The sequence below is a fragment of the Chrysemys picta genome, chromosome 6 (assembly GCF_011386835.1).
Source record: "Chrysemys picta bellii isolate R12L10 chromosome 6, ASM1138683v2, whole genome shotgun sequence".
NCBI classification, from domain to species: domain Eukaryota; kingdom Metazoa; phylum Chordata; order Testudines; family Emydidae; genus Chrysemys; species Chrysemys picta.
In genome coordinates, this window is record NC_088796.1 from 113,317,670 (window position 1) to 113,323,707 (window position 6,038).

The window sequence follows — 6,038 nt, forward strand, 5'->3', positions numbered from 1 at the left end:
GTTAGGTTCACCTTAATAAATGTAATAATTTATTGACGTATAGCCCTAAATCATTAAATAGAGACTTTGCTTCTGCCTAAACAATTGAGAGCAAACAAGACTTGCTCCAACAACTATTTTTCCAGTCAGATCAGTCTGGGTCTCATTATTAGAGGATATATTTTACAGAAAAGAGCTTCTGTGGTGAAGCAGTAGTACAGATTAGTATGGCTCAATCTGATTCCCATGAATAAATAACTCATAAAATCACATTTTGACATTTAATTTGACTGAAGCCACATTTTTGTTTTACAATATTTTCTCCTGCTTAATTAGGGTTGCTATAATTATTATTAATTGAACAATTCTACTTGCAAGTATCTTGATAATTAAACAACAAACTGGGTGAGACTCCGTACAATACATCCAACTGAAAAACAAAACAATTTTCCAAAGCTCAGCATATTAGTCACTGCATGACACATTCACTCTAACTTTTCATTTGGAACATGCAGCTTATTTGCTTATCTTATGCAGCGGAAAGACATTTTAAGAGATGTGCTCATTGCTTGCATGATGATGGTTGTATGAACCTGTGATGGAATGTCAGGGCTGAACACGAGTAGTTTAAGAATAATTGGTGCAGATAACTACTAAATATTTTCTACAAATGTCCTTTTACGTACTTATAACTGTGGAAAATGAGCCTATATCCACAACCACAGAGCAATGTGATATCTTAAGTGTTGGAAGGCTGCCTGCTCTGTTCCTCTGTGGGATATTTAAAAGGGACAGCTGGAAAAAAGGGTTATTCTATGGATGTTTGGAATCCACCAGAATAGAAGTAGGGTTATAACAAAAGGTAACTTAATAAAAAGCCAGAAGGACCACCAGATCATCTAGTCTGATTCCTGTATATCACGGGCCACCAACGCCTCCCAGCCCCTGCACACAAAACACATCAACCAAAATTACACCAAAATACTGCAGCCCCCGGCAGGCTAAACCATTATGTGCCACTGGCAGAGAACAGGAGAGTCAGCAGTGCGCTAAAGCCTGTGGTCCCCGCAATGACAGGGAATTGATCAGTGGTTTGAGCATTGGCCTGCTAAACCCAGGGTTGTGAGTTCAATCCTTGAGGGGGGCCATTTAGGAATCTGGGGCAAAAATCTGTCTGGGGATTGGTCCTGCTTTGAGCAGGGGGTTGGACTAGATGACCTCCTGAGGTCCCTTCCAACCCTGATAGTCTATGATTCTATGATAAGTAAGATATACCCAGATTATCCCAGCAAGTGACTCACACTCCATGCTGTGGAGGAAGGTTAAAAAAACCCCATGATTACTGCTAATCTGACCTAGGAAAAAATTCCTTCCTGATCCCCCCATATGGTGATTGGTTAGGGCTAACACATGTGAGCAAAAACCAGCTAGCTAAGTCCTTTCACCCAAGAATGGGAACTTAAACCTTTAATTTCTTCTATCCCTAAACATCTTTATCGTCCCAAATAGTTTCTGATCTCGGTTACTGATGTAAATCTGGTGTAACTTGACTGGAGACAATGTTACTCCATATTTACACTAGTAAAAGTGAAATAAAAAAACTGGTTCATAAAGTTTACTGTAATAATCTGATGTAGGATGGAAGAAAGAAGATGAGATGGGATGTAGGATGGGAGAATATAAGAAACAGAAGAATATGTAAATAATTGTATAGAAACAAAGAAAAAAGGGATTACAGTAAATGCTGTTTTATCCGGCATATTGAGGGAATGGAGGGTGTTGGTAAGTGAAAAATGCTGGTTAACTAAGAGGGAGGGAGTTTGGGTGCGGGAGGGGGTGTGGGGCATGGGCTCTGGGAGGGAGTTTGGGTGCAGGAGGGGGCTCAGGGCAGCCAGTTGGGGCACAAGAGGGATTTTGGGGTACCGGATCTGCGGGGACACTCACCTCAGGTGGCTCCCTGCAAGCGGCAAACTGTCCTGGCCACTCCTAGGCGGAAACGCAGCAGGTGTCGCTGCGCGCTGCCTCCACCCATAGGCACCACTTCCGAAGCTACCATTGGCCGTAGTTCCCAGCCAATGGGTGCTGCAGAGGTAGTGCTTGGGGCAGGACAGGGGCAGCGCGCAGAGCCGCCTGCCGTGGCTCCGCCTAGGAGCAGCCAGGAGAGGTCGCCGCTTATGGGGAGTCGCCCAAGGTGAGCGGCCCCCGGATCCAGCATCCCACACCTCCTCCCGCACTCCAAGCCCCCTCCTGCACCCAAACTCCCTCCCAGAACCTGCACGCGACACCCCCAATCCCCTGCCAGCCCCCCGCCAACCGGACTATAAACCTGAATTTCAATGAAGATCAGAAATGCTGGTTTATAGACCTTTCCGGTTGGCAAAGTGCCGGATAAAACAGCTTTTACTGTACTACTTTGTGTCACCAGTGGTCCATCTTGTCCAATATCCTGTCTCCAAAAATGGTCAGTAAAAGCGGCGTCAGAGGAAAGTGTAAGCAATATAGTATGCGGTTCTAGAATAACCTGCCCACAGGGAAAGATTCTTCCTAATCCCTATTAGTTAGAGGTTAAAGCATCAGGGCCGGCTCCAGGCACCAGCTTAACAAGCAGGTGCTTGGGGCGGCCAAGGGAGAGGGGCGGCACGTGCGGCAATTCGGGAGCGGCAGGTCCCTCGCTCCCTCTAAGAGCGAAGGACCTGCCGCCAAACTGCCGCCGCCGATCGCGGCTTTTTTTTTCCCCCCCCAATTGCCGTCGCCGGTCGCGATTGCGATCACGGCTTTTTTTTTTTTTTTTGCTTGGGGCGGCAGAAATGCTGGAGCCGGCCCTGTAAAGCATGAATTTATATCCCTTCCAAAACTCTGCTTTGTTTTTTTAAACCCTTATTATTATAACTCTTATTCCTAAGAGAATCTGCCAGGAAAGGGACATCTGTCATCTGAATGAGTATTCCTTTCCCCCGCCCCTCCAAATGATCCCACTCATTCAAGTGTTATCTGAGTTACAAAGCCTTTAAAATCAGATGTGGTTTAAATGGAAGAGATGCGAGTTTTCATATTATACATCTACAGGAATGTACATGTGGGGCAGGTGTGTGTGTGAGAGAAACAGTTTTCAATGGAATGCTCTTAATATTGTGAAGCAGTAACATAAATAAATGCCTCAGAGCATTTAATTTCCTCCTGTATTCTTCCCCCATCCTCCTCTCTTCTGTGCTTCCTTTGCTACCAGTAAGTGTCAAGAAGTCCTGGCTGAATTACAGAGGAAGGCATTAAAAGGCTCATGAGAAAGCTGAGCTCTTCTGGGTAAAAATAAAATAAAGCTATAATTTTGTGCAGATTCCATTGTATCAAAAATGCTGACATTCATTCCTCTCTGGGTCTCATTTGCACTGTCAGTACAGCCATCATTTTAATGTGTACACCTTGGTCTGCGTGTGAGCAATATAAATGCACTTCTTCAGCATAAATAACATTCTTTGTTGGATTTTCTTCTGTTGTTTTTACAGCCCAAGACCCTTCCACTAGGCTGATAATCACAAATTGTCATTGTCAATGAATCACTCAGTAATATAGGTATGTACGGGCCACAAACTGAACCCTGTTCCATGTGACATAAACATATTCAACATAAATTATCAGTAGCAGGTTTATCTGGTGGCAAACTACAGCCACAAGACCCTGCCTTGATTTCCTGTATATCACAGGCCACCAGGTTATCTCCTGCACCTTAAAATTCCCGTGAAAGCACTTTTATGGGGAGTGACTTAAGGCTTTCGATCCCAGCAACTATCCTGTTGTTACTGCATTCAAATTATTGCTGTAGATGCATAATGATTAATAGATTAATGGGATGTCTGTTCTTATTATAAAGGTCCAGTGGGGGAAATGGAAGGATTTCAGCTCACCCAACTGTATGGCTAATCTGGAGGAGGTGAATTTCAGCAAATATTTCAGAACTAAATGACACGCACTCCTCCACACTGCACATCATCTTAAATGGGCTAATAAACAATGCTTCCCTCCTCATTTCTGTTAAGCAGTGTATTCAGTAGAGTTGGTAATCAAGCATTCCAAGAGAAACACACTGATAAGTTGCCTATATAACCGATATTTTTTAAAACATAGCATATCCTATATTGGTCCACGGCAACGATTAATTGATTCTATTATCCTGCTTCCAGCCGTGGCCCCTCTCTGATTCTTTGGATAGAGCCTAACACCCCCCATAAGGCACTTAATCATCTGAGAAGGAAAATCCTCCCTGAACACTGTAGCAGTAACACTAACAACTGAATATAGAAACAACGTTAGAGTGGACAGCATCTAACAAGAGTCATTATGAGCCAGATTTCTGGACAAATGCATGAACATCTGCGCCCCTAATTTGCACTTGGAAGATCATTTGCACATATAGTGGATCACAGAATCAGCCTACCTAGACCGGTATCCTGTCTCTGGTAGAGGCTAACAGCAGCTGCTTCAGAGGGAGACAATAAACCTCCATAAAGATCCTCGGGAATTTCACAACCCTTGACTGGAGATGCAGAGATTCCTTCTTGACCCTGAACAATGATTTGCTTATTCCTTGAAAAAATATGATTTGATCACTGTTATTATTTTTGCTTCAGTTTACATGGCCACCAGTGTTATTAGTGATCATATCATTACCAAACCCTTCTAAAAATCCAGACACACTCTACTTGTCTTAGTGACCTCTCTTCAGGAGCCCTGGATGTTCACAGACATAGGGTATTTTCTCCCTTGCCCATAAGGGGATGGGCAATGCATAAGGCAGGGGTGTGTGTGTGTGTGTGTGTGTGTGTGTGTGTGTGTGTGTGTGGAGGGGGGAAGTAACAGGTCACATTAAATGCTTTTTTGTCTATATTGGTACTGGGCATTTGATCCATAGGTAACTGATGACTGTCTATTTATTAGCATACTTTAAAACACTGTCAAGCTTGCTTGCTCCTCAGAGCTCTGAATGAGCACAATATTAATCTAAAGATGTGTTTCCTTTATTGCTTCTAATTTTACTGCATTTTAATTATGTTGAGTGCCCTTGTTCTCATATTATGGGAGAGAGGCTTTTTTTTAAAAAAAAGGAGGAACTTACCAATTTTTATTACTCTATTCATAATTTGAGATACATCGATCAAGTCTATATTGTCGTACTGTCTCTTTAAAATTAGCCATGTGGATCTCACCAGTGTGCCTACCATTATCAGGGTCTCTCACATGGTGCAGGAAGATTCAGGCCAGGGCTACACTACAAACTTACATCAGTATAATTACATCACTCAGGGGTGTGAGAAATCCACAACCCTGAGCAATGCAGTTATACCAACCTACTCCCCCAGTGTAGACAGTGCTGGGTAGACAGTAGAACTTCTCCCATTGACATAGCTACCGTCAATGGAGGCGTATAGACCACACCGATGGGAGAATCTACCCCAACGGTGTGGTAGCGTTTTCACTAAGGCAGTGCAGAGGGGTGCAGTTGTGCTGCTGCAGCATTTTCCGGAGAGACCTGCCCTCAGGGTCTGCATGCTTACAGTCTAGGAGCCATTTTGTTCTGTATTTAATAGAGACACTTGTGATTTAATCTTTATATCCCTGGTCTCATTCTGAATTCCTGAAGTACAGAGGCTGTAGCATACTCACAAGACGATACTTTCGGCTGTCTGACCATAGTAGAAAACAGCATATGACTGGGGGGCTGAGCTTCCCAGACAGCGAGTCTGGCCAGGGTTCTGTGAAGGTCTTGTTATGCACAGGCAGTTAGACTCAGACTCAGCAGAGCACTTGCAAGCACTGTGTGGTCACTGGACACCACAAAGTCCACTAATCCTTCTTTCATTATTATCAGTAGCCCTCATATTCCTTGTGCAGCAACAGTTGTTCTTTATAAACTAAAGGGCTGTGTAATATTTTCTCCAAACCTAGTTTTAGAGTAACAAATCATTTTGACCACCTCCCATTCAGTTTCTTTATTGCCATAATCAGAAAAAGGCTAATGTTTCAGTTTCCGAGATGTCAAACAAGGGCCAGGGTATGCAGCACGT